We start from the raw sequence: 25148 nt of genomic DNA, 5'->3' as shown, positions 1-25148 counted from the left end.
AAAGTCCATATGAGGACGTGGTGAGAAGGTGGCCACACAAACTAAGCAAAGAGGGAGGCCTTAGGAAAATCCAAGCTTGTCAATACCTTGATCTTGGACTTCCAACCTCCTGAACTATAAAAAAAATAAACTGCTGTTGTTTACGACACCTAGTCTGTGTTATTTCATTATGGCAGTCCTAGCAAACTAATATAGCCTTTCTCAATAATTAATATTAGTTTTAGAAATAATGGATAATTATTGCAGAAAATAAGCAAGGATACATAAGCTTTGAACAATACTATCAGTATCTTGACCTAACTGACATTACAGAACATTTGACCTAACTGCGACAGAATACACACTCTTTTCAAATGCATATGGAATTTTTAGTAGACAAGTCTAAGAAAATTTTAAAGTATTCAAGTTGTACTAAATATGTTCTCTGACCACAATGTGATTAAATTAGGAATCAGAAACAGAAAGATTTTAGTAAAATCCCCTAAAGTATCTGGACATCAAATAACACACTTCTAAATAGTGTATAGATTAATACACCACGGCAAGGCACTGCTATTCCAAACTTGTTTACCTGTCTGTTTCTGCTTTTTTCAAGAGACCATATACTTTTTGATAGTAGGGCTCTTGAACTCAGTGCTTACAAAAGAGGAATGAAGATGCTACTATCATGAAGTCCATGACATTGGCAGGGCCCTTCTGTGCTATAAATAATCAACACTGTTCTACATGGAGAGCATAGGATGCAAGCTCAAGACCCCGTAGCCAAGGGATAAGGAATATGGGCTCAGATCCAGTCTCCCCCCAGGCCTCATGCTCACACAGGAGTAGACATTCAAGTAGCTGACACACACAGCCTCTATCATAATCCCCCAGCTGGCACACACTTTTCCTCCCTTATATTTCAGTTATTTGTTTATAGCCGTCTCTTTTGTGTAATTTCCTACAGGCAGGACACCAGGCTCTTATCTATTTGTCTTCCAAGGCCCTGCACAGTGCCTGGTACCCTCAATTAATACTTGTCAACTGAATGAATTGGCTGTATTCTGTGAGCCAACAGGGGATACTGTGACGTTTTTATTCCTTACAAATACCTTTATTACAACCAGGGAGAAAGAGGCACTGTGTTCCTGTGGTTTTCCTGCCGGCTGGGCCACAGTTAGAAACCTGGAGGAAGGAAACAGCAGAGGTGCTGTGTGGAGGCCGAAGCCATTTCAGTGGCTGGATGGTGGAGGAATTCATTTCAGATAGTGTAATAACATCTGCTCACGCTTCATCTGTACATAACATCTCCATTGTGAAGTGAGCCTAGACGGGATTAGGCTGCCTTTGTTTTCACCTGATACTGTGCTTTCATTTCTCCCAAAGAGGCGGGCCCAATGAGTGCACGGGGAACAGGGGAGGCCGAAATGCTGAAGCATTTAGCAGGCTCAGTTCAGGAATCTAAATTGCATTTAATTGTTAGGAGCAGACAGTGGGAAGGGTAGAGAGCAAGGCTGCCAGTTCCACAAGGACTCCCTGAGGGGTTCAGGGTAATTAGTGCTGATCTTGATGGTGAGGTCTCTTTTTAGAAAGAAAAATCTCTGAAAAACTGAGCGAGGAAGTGCTCCACTGGCATGCAGCAGGGTAACGTTTTGCTCTGCTCTGCGAAAATGCAAAACCTCACAGTCCTCTCGGCTCAGTTCTCTCGGCTAATGTTGCAGTGGCAACAGTTACCCCCACAAAGCCTAAACCAACACAATCCAAGCCTCTTTTCCTTTCAGGAGAGAGGATTTAGGTGAGTGTTTTCCTACCTAGGAAACCTTCAGTAGCATTCGAGGGGGGCTGATGCACTCAGCAAAATCACCAAGCAACTTGACTCTGAAGTTAAACACCACAACTTCCTGCGTGAAGAGAGCGAGCCCCAAACCTCTGGAGTGATCCTGCCCAGAGATGCCTACACCCAGCCAAAGGACCCAGAGCACAGGGACATCCTCTGCCTTCCACACACGGTCCCCAAGTTTCTCAGGAGTAGCATTTGATCGTTAAACTAAAAATCAGAATGAGTACAATTCAAAGTGATGTCAAGTGGCTGACATTCTGACAACTTTCTCACTCCTCAGAACCTTCATAAGTTTCCAGTAAAACGAATGCAATAAATGCCTAATTATTAGACTCAGAGAGGGGACTGCTGAACCTAGTAGGGAGCCGCCTGTGCATCTACTCAGCTTAAGTCAAGCGCCATGGGAGACAGTCCCAGGACCAAGCGCTGTAACACGGCCCTGGGGAACTTGCACTTCTGCAACAACGCTAGAGCATCCTCACACACCCAGAGTTACAGCATCCTTTTCCTTGGCAAAGAAACACAAGCTAGAAGGGAGTCCGTGAAACTGCCAATGTCCTGCTTCCATTCCAGGAAAGGAGTCCAGGGAAGTGTGTTCAAGACGGAGCTGGATTCGAAAATTAAGAGCAAAGCTGTCTCCCACTTCACGTGGGCTCACCAGGGTGCCGGCCTCCCACCAGGCAAAGCTCTGCTTTCCCTCGCTCGTTCTTTCCTGCTCAAGTAACACGCGCACAGACGAACACACACGAGACACGCGTACATAGACAAGGGCACGCGCGCACTCGTGGACATACGGGCACGCGCAGTGACCAGGGCAAAAGCGCGAACAGGCACGCGCAGACAAGAGTGCAAGGGCACACTGGCGCGCAGACCGGGGTACGCGGGCACACACAAGCACAGGCGTGCACCAACCCAAAAGTGCTTCCACTCCCAGGGCTTCCATCCTGTCCCAGCTCCCAGCTCCCGCCGCGCCGGGGTCCCGGTTCCCTGCGCCCCTCCCCCTCGCAGAACGCCCACTCACCTGGCGCCGGTGCCGGCGAGCCCGCGCCCCGCGCGCGCACCCTCCAGGCGGCCCCGGGTCAGCGCGCGCAGCCGCATGGCCGTCCGGGCCACCGCCGAGGGCCGGGCCGGGCGAGGAAGGCCGAGGCAGGCGCGGACCTCTCCCGGGTGGTGATGCCCGGCAGGTATGCTTCCTGGGCTCCTGTGTCTGGGAGTCCCAGAAGTTCGACCCCTGGAGCCCTGAAATGAAGCGGTCGCCAATTCCAAGTCCACTCGGTCGTCAGGAGTCAGATGCCGCGAACAAAAGCCAGACGAATGAGCGCACGGCCCCCCGGCGCCCCTCCATCTGACACAAATTAGCGCTCCCTTCCCCCCGCCCCAGACCGCAGCTCCGGAGAAGAGGAAAAAGGTTTCTCAGCCAAACCCAGAAAAAGTGGCGAGGAAACGCCTCCTAGGACAGGGGTGGGGGACTAACCCTCCATCGCCCTCCAACGCCCTTGGCCCTCCCACTGGATTACCCCCGCCTTTGGCTGGAGTACAGCTTGACTAGGATTTCAGACCTCTCCAAGAATGCAGACCCAGGGACTTAAAATCAAAAGCGTCAGGCTCTCTGGCTTTCGGGATTTTAAATCTTGTATACTGTCCAGTAAACTTGCATCTGTAATGGTCAGTATCACCGGTAATCTATACTGCTAGCCAACAGTGGCTTTGGAGTGGAAAGAAGGAAAACTCTAATACAGAAAGGTTGTCTTTCCAATTTGCCTCTTCAACTAAGAAAAACAAGGAGCAGCCTTGCCAAAGTGGGATGAGAAGCAGGTAGAGGTTCCAGCAAGCACAAAGGAAATGACCATGGGGCCTTCTGTACCTGGGGTCTGGGATCCACAGCACCCTTCCCTCTCCTTACTATCCAGAGAGCCATCCAGCTCCCAGCAAATCACATCCGAGTTCCCTCTCTGGGTCCGTGATTTTAGAAGGAAATTTAAAACTGTTTTTAACTTATTTTAAGAAGATAAAGGTGACTGGGATGGTGAGGACAGGGTCTCACATGAAGAGGAAGCCAGACACCTGGAAAGGGGAAGGGTCCCTTAGCCTGAAGCACAGCCCAGAGGGGGAAGGTGGGCCTGATCCACAGACAGATGGCCCTTTGCCTGTCAGACTCCACAAGACTGAGTCGTCTTGGGCAGGGCTCGTGGACCAGTGGCTCTTAGCTCTCCACCATGAGAAGCTCTGAAAACATTCCTGGAAAGGGGTCCCTTGACAGTGGACTTGTTCAGCTGAGGCCACCTTCTCCCTTCTGCAGGGTCCCGTAGAAGAGGCCGATGCAGAGGAGCACGTGGCCCAGGGAGCTGGATGGTCTCAGACCTGCCGGCTCGCTGTGTGCATAGCAGCGCCGGGTGTTCCAGTGGCTCAGCCTGCCTCGTGCCCAGCCCAGGATGCAGCAGCACTGATGCCCTGTGTTGGTCTAACGCTCTGACTTCAGATCTTCAACTCCGCTTGCAACTCCAAATGTCTTAGCTTTGGAGAGCAGTCTGGGTGGGCTAGACCCCAGGCCTTTATGGTTAACACATGTGCAAATTCCAGCCATCAATTCAAAGGCCGACATTAACCTCTCAGGTTCTGGCACCAAATACCCATCTTTCCATTTCTGGGGTGGCATAGCAAAGCTGCTCTTTGACTTTCAACCACACACCAAAAAAAAAAAAACAAAAAACCCAGAAACACATCATTCTGGCTTCTCACCTGGCAGCCACCCATTCATTCTCATTTCGCCTTCATCCTTCAAATAAGAGTATATTCATCTGTCTCTATAGTCATTCATTCATTTGTTAATTTATTTTCTAGATTCATTCATCATTATTCACTTTTTCTATAAAGGAGTCAAACTTTAGTTTTTGTAAACACCTCTCAGCTCTATTTCTTCATACACATCCTTCACCCCCATATGACTGCAGGATCCTTAAGAACACACATCTGTATCGGATTTGAGTCCCCACCATCGAGAACAAGACGGAGCCCAGAGCTGTGCCTACAGGCTCAGCTAGAAGCACACTCTTCTGCTGTCTGAGGGCACACAAGTCAAGCATTTTCCCAGGAATCAGCCAGATCTATCACCAGTCTCACCCATGGAACCAGAAGGAGGAACCTCAATCCTAGCAAACAGGTAACTTTCAACATGATAAAGCTCCTTGAACTCATGGACATGGCTGCACACTCTATGGGGCCCTTGGTGATGATGGTCCTGAGCACCAGTGCACCTAGGCCCATGGTTGCCAGGTTGGAAGACAAACGGGTGTTTTCGTAGGGACACCTGAATCTCCTCTGATTCAATTAAAAAATACATCATTCAGAAAATTCCCACACTTTATTATTAATAATAAATACATGCATGCAATCACACCTCATGGATGATAGCACAGTGGGCTATCACAACTCAGTGAGAATCAGGGATCACAGATAGTCCACTGAAGTCCAGAACACCAGAGCCCAAGTGAACTTCGCAAACACAAACCTGCCAGGACTCCCCGCTTTGCCTCTTGGCCCCCTCTCCAGTCCCTTTTCCCTCTAGCTTCCCACACCACCCCTCTGAGGCAAGCCGAAGCATGAGGGTTTGGGGCCAGCTCAGCCTAGGGACCAAGCCAGCCACTCCAGCCTTGCCAGATTCACCCCACTATTGTGCTGCGAGCCTAGCCTGCCCGTGGTGAAGTGACAATCCTCCTTGCTTCTTGCTGGCCTGACATCTGCTTCTGAATTCTGGCTGCATTGAGTCCCCAACAACAAAGGAGGTTCTTCCTGTACAAGATGGACTTCAGGGGGCCTGGGTCCAAACTTTGAGGGTAAAGCTCCAATACCAGGCCTCGGGGCTGTATCACCAACCCAGACTGGGAAGCCAGACTGGACTGGGGACATGAGCTCAGCATTGAGTCCAACTCTAAGACAAGATGTGAGGTTGGCCCATCCAGGATCTCATCTAACTGAATGGAGGCTACTCCCATAGGCCATCCCAGAACGCTGATGAGCAGCCTGTGTGCCTGGCATCACAGGGACTACAGTGATGAATGACTCCCCTTTACCCAACGGTGGAAATGTCTGTATGTGGCATTATGAGGGGGCACTGAGCCCACTCATGGGACTTCAGGGAAAACAGATGACAGGTGGGCTGAGACCTAGGAGAGATGGACATTTTTGAGACAGGAAAAGAACCAGGGGACCATAAGGCAGGGTGTTTGTGTGAACAGAAGCACAGCATGCATTTGGGGCATGGATGGCAGACAGGCAGAGTCTGCATCCTAAGAGCAGGCGTGGAGAGGAAGGGGGCCCCACAAAGCAAGCCAAGGCCCAACCCTGAGGGCAGCGGGAGTCTCTGGAAGTGAGAGAGGAGGAACCACGTGAACATACTGTGTCCTGGGACCACTGGGTGAAGAAGGAGTTTACTAACACAGAAAGGGAGAACATTTCAGTGAAAGCCGTGCTGTGGGACTGGAATCAGATGCTGGTGTAACTCATGTTTTCAATGCAGAGACACAGATACAGAAATGAAAACGAATGCAAATGTGCACATGCACACACACACACCCATGCACAGGCATGCACCCATACACACAGAGGCACATATAAACTCCCTACACTCCCCAGCTCTGTCTGTGGTGGGGGAGGGGGCGCCTAAAGAAGCTCCCAAGAGTAGTGGTTACATGCAGCACCCACATCTCTGATTCCCAGTAAAAGAAATCAGGGCTCCCTGGAGACGTGGCTGATTTCAGATCAGGGAGTCAGGGATGGTACAAACGTCAAAAGGTAAAGGAATGCTTCCAGAATGGTGGGGCTGCATGACCAGGGGGCTGAGTTGGCCTGCAGAGGCTGTCCTGGCCAGATCTGGGACAACCTGAACATCAAAATAGTGATAATAGTGGATTGTGTGTGTGTGTGTGTGTTAGTCACTCAGTTGTGTCCAACTCTGCAACTCCATGGACTAAAGCCCGCCAGGCTCCTCTGTCCACAGGATTCTCCAGGCAAGAATACTGGAGTGGGTAGCCATTCCCACTTCAAGGGATTGTCCCGACCCAGGGATCGAACTCAGGTCTCTGGCATTGCAGGCAGATTTTTTATCATCTGAGCCACCAGGGAAGCCCCTAGCCCCTCCAGAAATCCCAGTTCTGCAGAGATGCATCCCCAGCTGTTGGCAACCAGCAGAAGCTTTGGGAAGTTTAACCTAGTGAGCAATGCTCCACTGTCACAGCAGAGCCGACCTCCTACGGGTGGTCCCAAACCCAAGTTATCTCCCCAGGTCGGGTGTGAGGATAGAGGCATCTCATCCGGCCTGTCCCTTCTGCTAGAGCATCCAGACAGCCCTCCTGTGTGCCTGGGAACTGGCCCCTACAGGGAAGGTGTGGTTGGAAAGGAGACACTGACAGAGCACCCTCTGAGTCACCAAGCTTCATCTCTGGATTGAACCCCAGTCTTTTCATTCCTCCATAGTTCTGTGAACCCAAAATGCCCAACATCCCCTAGCTTTGACCAAACCTGGCTAGACCACATCAGGAACTCTGGGTAGGGATTCTGCCCATAAGGGTCCAATGTTGCCTCCTCCGAGAGGCAGGACCGAGATGGGCTGCAGAAGCTGCAAAAGAGACAGCACCTCAGGGCACTCTGGACCTGCTCTGCTCCTTGTTATGTGTCTGCTGGTTTATAGTCATCACCCTGGGCCTCCCATTTCTTCCTCGGCTAACAAGAAGAATAAGCTCACTGCCGACCTCAAACAGTCCCTGTGCAGTTCACCCCAAAGCGGAGGGACTTTGGTGTGATGCCCACCAAATATTCCTCCTCCCCTGCTAAGTCAAACCAGTCAATCCTAAAGGAAATCAACCCTGAATATTCATTGGAAGGACTGATGCTGAAGCTCCAATACTTTGGCCCCTTGATGTGAAAACTCATTGGAAAAGATCTTGATCCTGGGAAAGATTGAGGGCAAGAGGAGAAGGGGGCAACAGAAGATAAGATAGTTGGATGGCATCACTGAATCAATGGACATGAGTTTGAGGAAGCTCTGGGAGATAGCGAAGGACTGGGAAGCCTGGTGTGCTGCAGTCCATGGGGTGGAGAAGAGTTGGACACAATTTATCAACTGAACAGTGACTCCTGCTAAGAGGGGTCCCTGCACAGCCAGAAGAGTTTGGAGGACTAAGGTAAGAGGCCCCAAGTAGACAATGAGGAGAAAAATCAGTTTCTGAGAAAGATGGGGTATTTTCAACAACATGAAGTGAAGTGAAATGAAGTGAAAGTCACTCAGTCATATCTGACTCTTTGCAACTCCATGGATTATACATTCCATGGAATTCTTTAGGCCAGAATACTGAAGTGGGTAGCCTTTCCCTTCTCCAGGGGAGCTTCCCAGCCCAGGGATCAAACATAGGTCTCCCACATTGCAGGCAGATTCTTTACCAGCTGACACTGGGGAAACCCAAGAATACTGGAGTGGTTAGCCTATCCCTTCTCCAGCCAATCTTCCTGACCCAGGAATCGAACTGGGATCTCCTGCATTGCAGGTGGATTCTTTACCAACTGAGCTATCAGGGAAGCCCCTCAATATGAACAAGTTTTAACTATTTCTGAAATTTTTTTAAAAAGCAGACATTGCTTCTGTTTATCATCGCCACTATGAATCTGTATCTGTAGTCCCAGGACGGGTGTGAGGAAGGCACGACTGGGTCTCATCTTTCTGTGGAGAAGGTAGGACTTTGGGGTGACTTCCCCCATACCTGGGTCACCCTCAAACTCAGTGAGGCCATGATGGAACTGGGATTGCACCCAACCCCATCAACGTGTTCTCAAAGAGAGTTTAATCATTAAAATCTCTGATTTAAATTCCAACAAAAGCAAGTTTCCCAGCCTGGTATGATGCTCCTGACTTGAAGTAATCTCTCCTTCACCCAGATCATGCTCCAAGATGCTTCCAGCACATGAAAAGAGCATTTCCTGTAAATAACAATGCTTGTTGCAACTCAGAAAAAAGACAGCAAAATCTCCATCCAGGCCCAGAGAGCAGGAATCGGCATCCACCAGAGGAAGACACTGTCCAGGTCAGACAGAAGCACACTGCCTGGGCCCTGCCCCATCACAGGCTTTCTCTGTGTGTCCCCAGGCCCCACCCCCAAACAATCAACTGTGTGTTTCTCCAGGATCCCAGGCTGTGCTGGATACACATCACTGGAGGAATGAATGACTATAAATCAATAAAGACAGATGCCAGGTTTTAAGGCAGTGGTCACTAGAGGCCACACCCCGTGGTCACACCTGGGTTGGGCCTTGGAACTTGTGGCCTCATGTCTGCTGCCCTTTGATTTCTGATTAGCTGATTGACAATGACTCACAGCACCATTCACCCACCTTCCATTCTTTTCCCATAGTTCACTGTGTGGGAGGGACAGACAGTTGATAAAGCCTGAAGAGGAAAGTGGTCCCAGTGATGAGAAAGCTTGGGGTGGGGGGCACTGGGAGCCAGACTCAAGATCTGACTTGACTGTGGAGAAAATGAGGAGTCAGAGGTTTACTAGCAAAGGGGCAGGAGGGGGCAGAGGGTGGGGGATGGGAGGGGCCAGACCTCCTGCAAAACAGGCCAGCAGAGTGGGGACGGGTATTTCAACCAGGACCTTAGTGGTGGTGGCAACAGGAAGAATGGGAGCTGACTCCAGGGGGGTCACGACCACCAAAGATGGGCTGGGAATTAAGGGAGAAAGATCTGGTTTGGTAGACCAGACTGAGGCCTGGACTTTCAGAGACTGTCAGCACTCACTGGAGAAAGGGGGCTTCGGATCTTTCGTTACTAGCATGATTTTGCCAGTCTCAGGTTGGGTAGCTGGGGGTGGACCCTTGTAAGCACAGGTGCAGGGCTCTGCTCACTAGCTCTCCAGTCTCCTCTATCACAAGCGTAGGGGCTCAGGGACCACCTACTGTTCAATCAGCTCACCAAGTCCACTGTACACCCACTGTGCATGAGTTTGGGATGGCCAAGGTCAAGGACACAAGCAAAGGTCACCACCTGCAAGAAGCACTCAGTCTGGCCTCCAGGAAACCTCTGTAAGGGGTGCTGCCACCCACCCCACTCCACAGTGGGCTCCTACCAGTGCTTAGCCACCCCGTGCACACCAACACTCAGAGTCTGTTGCCCTTGGCAAATGAAATGCACAACAATGTCTTGACCCTTTTCCCAGCTGGCAGGGTGTAAACCTGGATGACAGCAGGTGCTCATAGCAGCCTTGACTCTCGCTCCCCTACAGTCAAGCCTCATCAACTTTTCTTCCTGTGCTGACTCCCCGGCAGACACAGAGGCTGCAAGGCACCCAAGTTTAAAGATAGCCCCCCTGCAGGCTTCCTTGGTGGCTCAGTGATAAAGAATCTGCCTGAAAATGCAGGAGACACAGAATGGATCGCTGGTCCAGGAAGATCCCATGTGTCTTGGAACAATTAAGCCCATGCACCACAACTATTGAGCGAGCACTTCAGAGCCCAGGAGTCACAACTTCTGAGCCCACGCACCACAACTACAGAAGCCCGTGCACCCTAGAGCTTGTGTTCCACAAGAGAAGCCACTGCAATGAGAGCCTGCACACCTCAACCAGAGAGTAGCCCCTGCTTGCCACAACTAGAGAAATGCCTGCGTAACACAAAGACCCAGCACAGCCAAAAATAAAATTATTTTTAAAAAATTATTAAAAAGCAGAGACATCACTGTGCTGACAAAGGACTGTATAGTCAAAGCTATGATCTTTCTAGTAGTCACGTATGGACATGAGAGTTGGACCATAAAGAAGGCTGAATGCTGAAGAATTGATGCTTTGGAACTGTGGGGCTGAAGAGGACTTTTGAGATTCCTTTGGACTGCAAGGAGATGAAACCAGTCAATCTTAAAAGAAATCAATACTGAATACTCATTGGAAGGACTGATGCTGAAGCTGCGGCTCCAATACTTTCGCCACCAGATGCGAAGAGCTGACTCGTTGGAAAAGATCCTGATGCTGGGAAAGACTGAAGGCAGGAGAAGGGGATGACAGAGGATGAGATGGTTACATAGCATCACCAATTCAATGAATATGAATTTGAGCAAACTCTGGGAGACAGTGAAGGACAGAGGAGCCTGGTGTGCTGCAGTCCATGGAGTCACAAAGAGTCGGAAACAACTTAGTGACTAACAACAGCAACAAACATTTTTTTAAAAGGAAAGAAAAAAAAGATGGCCCTTGTGTGACCTCCAACCCCGGCCACCATCATGGCTCATTTCATAATCCTCTTCCAGGGAAACTCCTTCAGGGGTTGGCTAGAGTCCACGTCCACTGCCCAGGTTCCACGCCTGGGACTGACAACCAGAATTTCCTCTCCATCCTCCCAAACTGCCCACCAGTGCCCACCTAGCTCATCACACCCAGCTGCTCCTCACCCACCCCAGTTGTCAGCTCACCTGGCTGCTACCCACATGCCACACTTCCCTACACTTCCCTCTCCTAGTTCCCAGCCCCCCACGTCCTAGGCACCTTCTCTTTCTTGGGTCCTGCTCTCATCTCCCTTGGACAGTCCTTGTCCCCTGGGCACCTCTTAAGTGTCCTGGACTGTCCTCTGTGCACACTCCCCCCAGCTGTCCCCTCCAGCCTATCCTGTCATCATTGATGATGCCCCACGTCCCCTCTGGCCCTTCCCTGCTGAGTCCCGGGTATCACTGGCTCCACATCTCCACCAGGCCATCCCCTGAGCATCATTAACCTCAGCCCTCCAAGTCAGAACTCTGGGTTGTCTCCTCACAAGTACCATAGGGCCACCCGGCCAACAAGCCCTTCAAAACGAATCCCCAAAAGACCTTTCTCTGGTCTCCATCGCCACCACACCCAGCCCCCAATCAGCAAGCTAACCAGCTCTCTGCACCCACAGGCCCTGCCTTAATAGGAATCAGGACTTAACAAAGCACAGCACACTCCCCAGCTTTCACAAGCACACTTTTAACCAGAAAATCCCAAACTTCTGACCTTGGGCCCATAGACCATTTGCGCCAGCCCGTGACCGCCTTGCACCTGTTCAACTCCCCTGCTCTTTTCCCACCTGCTCAGAAAGCTCCTGTCTCAGAACACTTGCACCTGCTGTTCCTGCCACCTGCAACTCACCCGTGCGGCTTACTCTTCACTTCCTTCAAATCTCTGCCAAAACGTTACCCTGAGAGGCCTTGCCTGACACAGTATGGGGATAGCCCTCCCACCTCTGCCCATGCTCACTCTCCTCACGTGGCCTGGTTATCCTCCAGTGTCCTTACGGCTACCTAACTTCCTGTCCTGGGGGCATTGTGGATGGGTTTACTGCCTGTCCATCCAAGAGGGCAGGGACCCCATGTGCCTGGCTGGCGTGGGATTCCCCATGCCTGAATCAGCACTAAGCCCAGACTGAGTGATAAATGAATGAATGAATGAATGTGCTCCTCACGGCCCTTGGCAGGCCCCTCACTGACCCCTTCAGGCCTCCCCACTGCTCAGAGCCCAGCTGCTGCATCTGACCCCTCTCGCAGGGCAGGGCGCCTACCTGGTCTCCTCTCTCCCCTCCTGCCTTCCACCTGGAGGCCCTTCATCCCAAATGCCAAAACACATCTCCCTGCAGGGCCCTCTCAAGGTGACATGGGTGAGGTCCACTGGCCCCCAGCCCATTCAGCATGTACAGTGCCCCATGCTCGCCTCTCCAAGCGTGTCACACATCATCATAGGGAGACCCGTGCCTGTTTGCTGCATAAATGAAGGCTGGAAATGGAATCAGGGATGCTACCCTGGGCTCCCGCCCAGCAGCCCCCGCAGGACAGCTCAGCATACTGCCCTTTGCAAAGTGAAACACACAAAGCAAGACAGTAGCAGCCAGACCACAGGGACCCTGTCCCAAAGCAGGAGAAGCACAAGACATGCTTATACAGCATCTCAGTCGGCAAGGCGCATGCAAACAAAATCTGCATCTCTTCATGTAAAACATGCATGGGGTGTGCGATTCCACACAGGAATATGTTCTAAAGCAATGAGCACACAGGGAGATCAGGATTGGATGGAAGGCCATTCCTCACAGAAGTATGCACAGCAGAAGAAAGTGGATGCAGCTTCAGTATCCAACGAAGAGCCAACTCATTAGAAAAGACCCTGATGCTGGGGAAAACTTAAGGCAGGAGGAGAAGGAGATGACAGAGGATGAGACGGTTGGATGGCATCACCGACTCAGTGGACATGAGTTTGGGCAGGCTCTGGGAGATGGTGATGGACAGGGAAGCCTGGCATGCTGCAGTCCATGGGGTTGCAAAGAGTTGGACACGACTGAGAGACTGAACAACAACAAAATTGCCTGAGACAATTTGATGGCACTAACACACAGGAATCTTTAAGAGTATACCATCATAAAAAGCAGCAATCAGATCCATACTCCTTGACATGGAAATACCTATGATAGATTGAGAGAGGTACAGAAGAATCTAAGCTTTGATTGTTCCCACCAGTCTTTCCCCACTCCGGGGGCATCTTGCCACCCCGAAGGAGAACTGGTTCTGGAGTGACTGAGACCCTCCTCCAGGTTCACTCCCAGCCCAGGAGTGTGAACTCACTCTGCAGAGGGGCAGCCAGGGCTCAGCCTCCTTGGCCGCCAGGTAAACACCAGGAGTACTCCCTGAAACACCTGGCCCCCAAAGGAGTCGACACTTTGCAGTGTCCCCCTGCCTCTTTCTTGTCAGGCAAACAGGGCCCCCTGCCACCCAGAAGACAGACAAGCCTGGGGCCCAAGCTTGGGCCCCTCTGGGTCCCTCCCCATGTGCGTATCCCCCTCAGGACCCTGACCACGTGTCCATGTGCAGGCGCTGGACGCCAGCAACAGAGCATGAATGAAATAAGGACCTTGTCCTCACAGGGCCTACATTCCAGGAGGTAGCCAGGCAGGCAACAGAGACAGCATATGGCATATGCCACATGCTCTGGAAAAAATTAAGCCAAATGAAAAAGACAGAAAATCATGCCAGGGACATGTAAGGGCAGGGTGCTTCTTCATCAAGGGTGATTTGATATTTTATATACAGGTGACTGAGGGGCTTCCCAGGTAGTACTGGTGCTAAAGAACCTGCCTGCCAATGAAGGAGACATAATAAGAGACACAGTTTTGATCCCTGGGTCAGGAAGATCCCCTGGAGGAAGGCATGGCAACCCACTCGGGTATTCTCACCTGGAGAAGCCCAGGGACAGAGGAGCCTGGTATATTACAGTCCATGGGGTTGCAAAGAGTCAGACAGACTGAAGAGACTTGGCATGCATGCATGCACACCCAGAGGACTGAGCAGAGGCCATAGACATAGACGCCTAAGGAACACCAGAGCCATACGTGGAGAGGAGCCACAGCAGGTCATGCCCAGGGCAGGGGTAGGGGACAGAACGGGCTCCGAGGTGGGAAGGGGACCAGGCCAATGTAAGGACTTGACTTGTGAGAAACAGAGCTAGCCAGAGTGCTGTGAGCACAGGCGGGCTGTGATGTGACAGAGACTGGAGGGAAGGAGAGGTGGCAGCAATGTGGCAAAGAGCCCCAGCAAGGGACAATGGCAGCTGGTAGCTGGCACCAGGTGGTAGCAGGGGCCAGGACCGAGGTTCTGCAGCCCAAACCCACTCTGACATGGAGGGTAGCAGGGTTCTGTCTTGCTTAGTGCTGATGTAGCAGAAAGGAGACCACAGAGTGAAGGGACGTAGAGGCTTTGGCCCAAAACTCCAATGAGGAGACATCCTGAATGAGACAGTTCATTATCCAGGGAGGCACTTTGGAAAGTGATGTGACCATATAGATCAAAAACTACAAAAATGGTCATGCTCCTGGCCTTGCTCACTCAATCCCTGTGAATTCCAGTTAAGGAGGTGTTAGAAGACAGAGGTGCCAAGCAAGAAGGGGCGATGTCATCATCGTCAGTCACAGCGAGAGGGAAACAAAATCCATAAAGGGACGGAGCCATGCGGTAACCCCAGCACCTAGGAAGAATATGCCACTGAGCAAATCCATAACCAGAAATATTACATAGGCAGGAGTCCTCACATTGCAGAGACAATGTAATAACAAAGAATATTTCTGCTAAGGCACATTAAGAGGCATTGTGCAAAGAGCTTCAACAATGTATCTTCGTCCAGAAAGATGGATGGGCGGGCAAAGTAGAAGGAAGCGGGCTTTCTTCCCGTCCTCCCCACATACCCACATTACAGTGTTGTAGTTGCATCTGTTGTGGCTGTGTCTTTATCATTTTCTTTTTTTTAAAGGAAACATTTAAACAGACATTGAAAAGGAACAGCGAGCTTATTTATTTGCATACACCCCATTCCAGGCACATTCTTCTGAAACATCTCATTCATTTCTTTTTTTCATTATTTTTCCCCTGAGGTTATTTTGGCTGCAAGATGAATTCTCACAAAATAACAGGGGCTTGACAAATAAAAGAACCGCTCAAAGCATTCACGTTAACCTTGCCAAGCCAGGAAGCAGTCTGGAGTTCAGCATGTGAGTGAGCTCCAGAAATGATTTGCCTGAGGAACGAAAACAATAGCAACAACAACCTCCGCCAAAAGGCTCTCTGCTTCCATTTCAGAAATCGAAAGGGACTTCCCTGACGGTCCAGACTCCGCACTTCCACTAAAGGGAACACAGGATCGATTCCTGTTCAGGAAACTAAGGTCCCACATGCTGCCAGGTGCAGCCAAAGGGAAAAAAAAAAGAGAGGGAAATCGACAATGGCATGTGCATATACCTATACATATGTGTGCATTACATACACATGTTTTGCATATGAATACATATGGATATGTTTATATGCATACACATGCACACACGTGTACACATAAGATATTCATTACATAGATGCGTGTTTGTCTATATGTGTGTACATGTGTGAGCATGAGCACGCAACATGTGTGCACAGAAATGTTCATAGATGCACACGTGCAGACACACAGCACGTGTATATGCCTGCCTGCATGCCTGTGTGCACATCCACGCACATCCACAAAGGGGGAGGCAAGCAGGTGGGGCTTTTCTGTGAGGGGCACATTCGAATCCTCCTGAACCCTGTTACCTTCTTTTGTAAAATAAACCCCACTGACTCCTGGACAGTGAGACATTCCACTCAAAACATGGTCGACTGTAGGGACCTCTAGAGAAACTTTTAAGTCAAAATGTGATCTTTTAAAGATTCCTTTTATTTAATCAAACAGAAGTTGGCTACCGTGAGGCAGACCCAGAATGTTTTCAATTCCCTGGTCCCAGCCCCAGTCTGTCCCGGCTGTCCACAGCCACTGCTCGCCGCACCTGCTCACAGCCCATCCTAGAGCATCAGGGGTCACCACAGGGATGTTCTGTGCAACCTGACAGGACAGAATGACTTTGCTCATCATTTGCTTGAATTTCTTTTTTAACCAATAACTGTGCCCTGCTATGAGCTTCTCTCGTCAGTGGGAGGACCTCTAAGCCACACTTCCTAAGCAGAGTGAAATAAGGCTTCAGCCTTCTTCCCAGAGGCTGAGGGGATGAGATGAGATTTCTGAGGTGGGCATGCAGTGCAGACCCCTGGCCGGCCACCCACACCTTCCTGCATGCCTGGCATGAAGGCCAGACCCCAGTGGTAAGGCTCCTTCCACAAGTGCGCTGGTCGGGGTTTGATTCCCGTGGGTCTTGGCGTGGAGGGTGCTGCCCCCACTCCCCAGCCTGAAAAGGAGCAGGCTCTGTGCCCATGCTGAATCACCCAGGAAGGCTGCCAAGAGCAGGAGACAAGCGAGAGCAGGAGGGGGAGCCATGGGGGACACCCTGACCCAGAGGCTCTGACCTTCCTGGGAACGCCCACCAATCTGAACAATGCTTGAGCCAACTTCTTAGGCATCTTATTCAAAAGGGTTGACTTTGTCGTCTCTCCGGTCTTCAAACCCATGTACAGATGCAGAACACGAACGCCTCCCCTGAAGGGCCCTGGACAAACGGGCCCCTTACCTCAACCACGACCATCAGTCCTGCTTGTGCCAAGCTCACACAAGGACCTCTTTACCCAAACACGAGTTCTTTTAACCCAGTCCTCCTCCCTACCCTTCAAAGATGCCTGTCTTTTAGTCTTTCAAACACATAAAAAGAATTTCCACAAGGTATAATGACCAAAACGCCCGTCAGTCCACAGCATTTTTCCAAACTTTTTGACAGCAACACACAGTAAGAAGTGCATTTCAACCAGCATCCTGGTAAAACACACATTGATACATGTATTAAAAACTCCTGCATCGGTTGTTGTTATATAGTATTCAAAAGATGATTAAAAAAAATTAAAAACTGAAAAAAAAATTTTTTAAATACCTTACAACCTGTAGAATACTCTGGAATTGTTTTCATCCTAGTTCATTTTTTTCAAGTACTGAGTGATTTCTCTAGCCACGAATAATTGGAGAGATGTCAAGGGCATTTGGAAATAAAAGGAATCTTTTTTCTTTCAATCGTCACCACAAGTGGGGTGGTCACCAACTTTCACTGGGAGGGGATAGAGATGCTGTGCAATTCCTGGGGCAAACCCTCCAACAAAGAATTATTCCACCAAAATGCAATGAAGCATGTGCTGAGGGGTGGCTCCCACAGTTCAAAAGCATGTATCATGGAATTTTCCAGAGAAAGTCTACAAACTGGAAGGATGTCCTATTTCAGGAGCTCAGGGTAGGAGGTGGGTGGTAAGCAGGCCTCCGGGAGATGTGCCATCTTGCTGTCAGTCAGTCCTGAGCCTCAGGACCATCCCAGCCCCATCAACAAGGCCCCAGCAGGTCTTCCCTCTTCATACAGGGCAATGCTTCCTGCAAGCAAGAGGAAAGAAGCGCTTCCAATTTCAGAGCCCTGTGTGGGCTCCCAACATAAAAGGGGAAAGAGAATTTGTTGTCCTGATGGTAGCAAGTTGCAGCCAGTCCAGGGCACCAGAGATCAAAGGGGCTGGGCCGCCTCCAGGTAATCCCCACTAGGGATGTTTCCTCTGCTCACACTGTTTTCTCTTCTTTTCTTAGCCCAAGGCAAAATGCAAAGCTCCCATCTGTGCCCCAACTTTCAGGCTCACCAGGAACTCCCAGACTCTGGGTGCCCCACCTTCCTCACAAGTGTCCAGAGGCACAGATTTCACAGAGCCCAACCGGGTACACTTCCTGCTACAGCTACATGGTGTGTGGGGTTTTCATTCTAAGGACACAGGGCTGAAGCCCACCTTTGCCTTCACTCGCTTGCAGAATTCAACTGTGTTTCCTCCCTAGAAAAATTGGGACAGAATCATCCCAGCCCCATGCAGCAGGAATAGGACAGGGGTGTGACCGGTACAGAGGCACTGGCCTCACTCATGGTCCCACGCATCTCCACCCCTTAGGGCCCGCTTGGGGGTTCCCCTGGCGTGTCCCCCTATGCAAGCTCAGCGAGAAAATCTAGCTCTGACACCAGATGGAGCCTCCTAAAGGGGAAGGAGGGGGCTCTGCAGGACCTCCGGGAGCAAGTCCATGGACCAGGGCATGGGAAAGCCAGCTGAAACCTCCTAGAGCCCAAAACCACTCCCCAGCAAGCTGATTACTGCACTCTTCAAGGCGTATGCTAAGTAAATATGAAACACTGAGCAAGCATGCTCAGATATACATACTGAGGGTGGACATTCCCCAGGACGGCTGTCCCCCAGGGACAATGTTATGACATTCACCACTGGTGAGTTGATAATATTCCTGGTGGCTCAGAGGTTAAAGCGTCTGCCTGCAAGGCGGGAGACCGGGGTTCACACCCTGGGTCGGGAAGATCCCCTGGAGAAGGAAATGGCAACCCACTCCAGTATTCTTGCCTGGAGAATCCCATGGACGGAGGAGCCTGGTAGGTTACAGTCCACGGGGTCGCAAAGAGTCAGACAAGACTGAGCGACTTCACTCACTCACTGGTGAGTCCCCAGGACTTTCTGGCGCACAGAAGTGACTAGGCTGCTCATGCACCAAGAACGGAGACCCAGAGGCCAGGACAGACGAGAGGACATACAGACATCTTGCCAGCTGAGAGGCGGCACAAGAAACTAATCTCCTCTTTGTAATCACCATGACCCACCCAGCAAGAGAGGACAGGCTTCCCGCTCTCCCAGCTTCAAGGCCTCCATCAAGGTCAAGGGCATGACCCCAACCCTCCCTTAACACATCACAGGGTGTTAAAGGCTGCTCCCACCCAATCTATCTCTGTCCATCCACCCCTTCCACCCATGCCAGGCCCTCCTGCCCGCCACCTGGTATCTTCTACAAGAGAGGAGGGCTGCAGAGCAGATGGATGAATAAGGACTTAAGAGAGGCCAGTGCAGTGTGGGGCCTTGTTACAATCCTGATTCTAACAAACCTACTAGAAAAGTCATTTTGAAGCAATCAGGGAAATCTGAATACAGATTTCCAGCAATGTGTGTTAAGCTGCTTAAGTTGTGTCCAACTCTTTGAGACCCCATGGACTGTTGCCACCAGGGTCTTCTGTCCATGGGATTCTCCAGGTAAGAATACCAGAGTGGGTTGCCATGCCCTCCTCCAGGGGTTCTTCCTGACCCAGGGATTGAACCCATGTCTCTTACATCTCCTGCATTGGCAGGTGGGTTCTTTACAGCTAGTGCCACCACAGAGTAACTACTCAGAAGAGCAAGGACTCTCAAAGGCAACATTCCCAAGAACTTGTGAAATGTCACCTCCCCTTCAAGGGAGTGACAGTAAGAATCAGAGAAATTTAAATAACATCCACACTGAGTAACTACAACCAATGCGTCCCCCCAGGGCCTAGGCACCTATGTCCAAGGGTGCCTTGGGAACACGTGTTTGTCCCCGAGAGGACAGCTGCTGACCCGGCCTCTACTACCTGGTCCTCCTCTTCCTTCTAACTCACTAGCAGGAGGGGGCTGCACCACGAGTCCAGTGCACGGACGGACCCCCAGATCCACAAGGCCGCACTCTGTCTGCCCCCAGGTCAAGAAGGCATCAAAACCAGGACATCTGGGCATCCCTGGGCCCGCACTGCCCACTGGAGATAGCATACAAGCCACATTTTATATAGTTTTCCAATTTCTGGTAGCCACATTTTGAAAAGAAACAGATGATAGCAATTTTAATGATATATTTTACTTAACCCAATATATCCAGATGGTTATTTTTTTAACCATGCAATCAACACGAACATTACTCAGGAGATATTTTGCCTTTTTTTTTTTGGTACTGTCTTCAAAATCTTCTGCGCATATTATGCTGTCAGCACATCTCAGTTTAGACACTAAATTTCTGAGTTAAAGTGAAATATAGTCCCAGCAAAACAATAAAGTTGTGTTCAATGGAAAAATAACAGTACTCTGCTAACAGCTTTTAAATTTAAATGACTTAGAATTAACAAGGAATCTGAAATTCCCTTCCCCAGTCACACCAGCCATGTTTCATGCACGTGGCCAGCATCAACATACTGGACAAGCAGCTTTAGGCTCCTGAGAACACTTACTCAGCAGAACCTGTTGACTCATCAGTTTGACATGAAGACGATGCAAAACGCAAAGGAGGCAGCACAGATGGTCTCTGTGAGGGTGTGCTGAATTAGCAGTGTTGGCACAGGTTCTATCCAGTCACGGGAAGCCCAGGGCCCCCACAATGCCCCCAAGGGAAGCCAGCAGAGGCAAACACGCATTGGCAGGCGCAGGGGACTGGAATAGATCTGAGTGTCTTTGGGCCCTATAGGACCCTAGAGTTCAAGGACAATATTCCAGGGTTTTATCTTTGTATCTAAGTGCTACACTTGGAGTAGCATGCTTATGTTCTTTGGGATGTTCCTCCTGCAGACCTGAGTTTGTTACACTGCCCCTGGCCACCACGGAGGCTCTTAGAAACTTGTGCTCCACTTCTCTACTATGCTGGTTGCAGGATGTGACTGAGGACTCTCCAGGGACTCTACAGAGGCATTCCCTCAAGATTCAGATTTGGAAAAACTTGTTTCTGATTCTGTTGTTTGTTTTTCTCCAGTTCATTTATTTTTATCATATAGATACAATGAAACAATTAGAAACAACTGTTTCCCTTACCCAACTGGTTGCCAGGAGGCTCACAGCTAAATCATTGTGGTACACAGAATTTTTTAAATATCCACTGGACACTGACATTCCATGGGCTACATGGGCTTCTCAGATCTATATTTTCTTTCTTTCTCTCTGTATTTCCTTTTGACTATTTAATCATCTTTATATGCATGCATGCGTGCTAAGTCACTTCAGTCATGTCTGATTCTTTGCGACCCTATGTACTGTAGCCCACCAGGCTCCTCTGTCCGTGGGATTCTCCAGGCAAGGATACTGGAGTGGGTTGCCATGCCTCCTGCAGGGGATCTTCCCAACTCAGGAATCAAACCCATGTCTGTTATGTCTCCTGCATTGGCAGATGGGTTCTTTACCACTAGTACCACCTGGGAAGCCCCCAGTCTTCACACATATATACTTCCACATGCTTTTCAAATCATTTTGGAAATCTGGCAAGGCAGTAAGTCATGGAACTAAAGTTAAAATTCAGTGGGTTTAGAACATGGACTTGGAGGTTTCAAGGATGAACATAACAAGCACATTTATGTCTGTGGTTAAAAGGCATGTGTCTGGGCATCCTGGGCTCCAGGGGCTGCCCAGCAGGTTCCCACCCAGGACAGCAGCATGCAAGCACCACACTCCCACACAAACACCAGCAAGATTGCGGACACCAGACCAGAGGCCCAGCCCTCAGCTGAGCTGTGCCAGTTCCAGAAATACTCTTCTTCTTCTAGATCACCATGAGCTAAAATCATCTTCACAAACCTCACAGCCTCCTCTCCCAGCTCACAGATGAAACAAACCCTTCCAAAAAAGTAAACCCACTGCCCCAGGATCACACAGCAATTCTTCCACATCCCCGGGCTACACATACTTCTGGAGGAAGGTGGCCACTATACAGTCCCTGAGCATCTTCCAGGCTCCACACCTGTCCTCAGAGCTGGCCACCAGCTCAGAGGAGTGTCAGCTGACAGTTAGAATCAGTGCATCCAGGGAGCAAGTGGCTCACAGGCCTCGGGACACACAGTCGGCCTCCGGACTCATCTTTCAGACATGTGCCCCCAGAGACCCCCCTCTTAGAAGTGGTGCTGAGCATGTAACCTCACCCCTGGTCTTCTGAGAAGCAAACCTTGACCCAGGATACTGGGCAAGAGCACAGCCAGTTTCCACTGTCCTCAGGAGGATGAAGGAGCAGGATGGAAGAGCCCAGAGCAGACACAGGGGGACATGCGAGGGCCTGTCTTCTTGGAGGACTTTCACGGTCATTCAGACAGTTCTGTTCAGGGAGAACTCTGGAGGAAGAGGTCCCATGGCCCCAGCGCACACCCACACACCAGGCTCAGAATGAGACGGAGCTGGGTGATTCCTGAGGTACCTGCGCCGCTGGTATCAGCAAGAGGCCAAACAGTGAAACAGAATGTGCGCAGTCACTAAAGGGAGCAGCTAGCGGCATTTCAGAAAAACTGCTCCACACTTCTCACCCTACAGGGACCTTGAATCAGCATAGATCTCGCTGTGTGTGGCCCACAGAAGCTGCTGGAAGTGCTGGCACACAGGCAGGGCTGGCCCACAGCTTCTGCCTTCGCCCTCTTCAACCCAAAAGCTCTCTACTGAGGAACACCCCAGACCCATGGCCCTGAGGAGAGACAGGCTGGTGGCCAGACCCCCTGCTGAGCCCAGCCCATCCCCCCACCCCAACCCCAGGCTGTCCCAAACCATGAGAAATAAACCTTGTTGCTTTAATCCTCTGAGTCTGGGGTGGTCTGTGTCACAGTAGACAACTGGCACAGTCAACCACACCAAACTAAGTGGCTGCTCAAGGCCAATAGGAAACCAGGGCCCAAATGCAATGCACTTTGATAGAATATTTCTCCGTTTTAGTAGTGATGGCAAACACTCCAGATGCACTCACCTCCAGGGGACAATGCACTGAGCAGGGCCCAGCTGGTGATCAGTTTGGAAATGGCAGTGAGCCACTTTTCTTCAATGAAGTTCTGCAAAGAGTATCTCCAGCACCATTTACAATTATTTTTAAAAACTCCAAGAAATGGAATTAGAATTATTTGGTCAGTGGTGGATAGGACAGACAGTTGAACATTCACATCCTTCATCACGGTGAGGTGCCTGCTGCTGAAGTGGGTCACTGGGTGAAGCTCTCCGATCTGCTGTGTGGACACCCTTAGAGGTGGTGTGACTTTTCAGTGGGATTCTTAACTGCCTGCAGAACAGGTCATCAGTCTCTTAGCTATGTGTACAGACAAGACTTCTTTTAGATTTGCCCGAAGATGAACACTGGTAGTAAGTTCAAGACCTGTCACTTTATCAATACTTTGCATATAGAAGTAGGTGTCAAGGCTGGCCACCTCTATCAGTGCCTGGAGACAATGCATCAGTGGCCAATTACATACCAAGCTGCCAGCAGGGGTGGAGGAGCCCAGATGAGTGCCAAAGACTCCCGCTCTGGGCACCACGATGGCCACCCCAGTTCCTGCTCCTGCCCCCACCTCAAAGCCAAGTCAGGACTCACTACTGGGCACCACCAGGCCAGGCCCTCTGCCCTGTGCAAACATCACTACAGACAACAGCATCAGAGCCGGGAAACTTGGAACCCCCTCCCTGGGACCCACCCTTCAGGGACTCTCAAACCCCTAGCCAGTGACAATGGTTCCAAAATCAACAGTCATGCCAACTGCACCAAGTGAGACAAAATATATAAAAATGGCTCCTAAGCCGAAGGCATTTCATAAGTAATGGGAGGAAAATACACTTTCTCCAACTTCTTATTTGACCACCATGCTAAGACACACCCTTTACAGAGGCCTTATCACCTGTCTTCCAGGAGAAACACACTGAGATGCAGGGAATTGAAGGTCACAGGCCAGTAAGCAACAGAGCAGGACTTATCGGCAACAGAGAACTCTACCCCTCCTGCCAGTAAGTCCCTTTCAATAAGGACCTTTTCCTGGTAAATCCACCTAGGTCTATTCTAAGCCAACGTACAGAAGACTTTCCCTGCTTCTCCAGGTAGGGGATATTATAATCACAGGCCACTTTGTTCAGTACTTATATGTGCCAGCCAGTGCATTATCTCATGGGAGCCCTGGGCTGAGGCCAACCAGCGAGGGGACAGCATTGGTGACTTTTCTGGCACATATTTACCAACCCACATAAATCTTCCCCTCTTCCACCACAGTCACTGACTACAGGAAAAACCTACAACTTAGGCTTAACCAGTCAGTGCAAGGCTTCTGTGGCCAAAGGACATTTGTCGAATGGCCGTAGAAGAGACGCTCTCTCTCCAGAAGTATGCAATGGGCAATTGACTGCCATCTTGTAGTCATAGGAGGCCCACCAGGGAAAGAAAGTGACAACTCAAAAGGCAGAGAAGAGAGTTTATGGGCAGTCACATGGTTGAGTTGCTTGATCAACCAAGCCTGATGTCCACATTACTTCTCGTTATTCTACTTATATAAATCAGTAAACAGCCATTGGACCTAAAGAGCCCTTGACCTCAGAGGCTCAAAAGGAAGTAAATTGTCCAGGGTTCCCAAGATAGTACAAAGTAAGGTTGCTACTTGAATCTTGTATCTAGTCCAGATTCTCCTCTGTAATGCTTAATTTTCTGTGTCCTTTTAGCTAGGTTATGACACCAAATGTCTGTCTACATGTTGCTGTAAAGGTTTTTTCAGATATGATTCACATTTAAATCAGTAGATATCAGGTAAAGCAGATTTTCCTCCATAATTGGGTGGGCCTCATCCAATCAGTTGAAAGCCTTGAGAAAAGACTAAAGGGAAAAAATAGAGGGAGGGATTCTGCTCTAGACTGTTTTCAACTCAAAACTGTAATATCAGAACCTGTGGAAATTTCTAGCCTGCCATGCAAACTTCAAACACACAAGCCCCCTCAAATTCATCTATCTAGATAGATGACAGATAGATCTATATAGACATGTATCTGTAGATATCTGATATACCTGACTGACTGAAACATCTGCGTTAAACCCTAGGCTCTCTGTTGCCTCGCTCTTAGTCACGATCAGTTCCCACAGCACCTCCTTTTGCTCCTATGAACGCACCCTCTTCCTACATCAAGTTCATGTGTGCACAGAGCTAAACTCAGCTTCTGAGCTGGAGGCAACTCGTCTCCCTTTGCATGAAGAGCACACTGTCTTGCACACAAAAGAATTTCCATCTTCATGTGTTTGATGAAGCATAAAACTATTTTCAACCAGAACAGCTGGCAACAAAGACCTCC

At 50.0% G+C, this 25148-nt stretch overlaps 1 protein-coding gene across 8 annotated transcripts in view; it reads right to left on the bottom strand.

Annotated features, from left to right (window-relative positions):
* The window catches only part of TNS3 (tensin 3), a 223522-nt gene that overhangs the window by 183255 nt on the left and 15119 nt on the right, over positions 1–25148 (bottom strand). The window contains exon 1 of one of the 8 annotated variants that reach the window (XM_010829020.1): positions 10745–10768. The exons of 6 other annotated variants lie outside the window; for them this stretch is intronic. The gene's annotated coding sequence lies outside the window, so the exon portion shown is untranslated. Of the gene's footprint in view, positions 1–2840; positions 2866–10744; positions 10769–25148 lie in introns of those variants that run through there. One more of the 8 variants, XM_010829017.1, reaches the window with a different exon arrangement.

This window comes from Bison bison, unplaced genomic scaffold (assembly GCF_000754665.1).
Source record: "Bison bison bison isolate TAMUID 2011002044 unplaced genomic scaffold, Bison_UMD1.0 scf7180017864499, whole genome shotgun sequence".
Lineage (NCBI taxonomy): Eukaryota > Metazoa > Chordata > Mammalia > Artiodactyla > Bovidae > Bison > Bison bison.
Note: the sequence above shows the minus strand (reverse complement) of the source record. Positions and strands in the feature narration are given on the sequence as shown.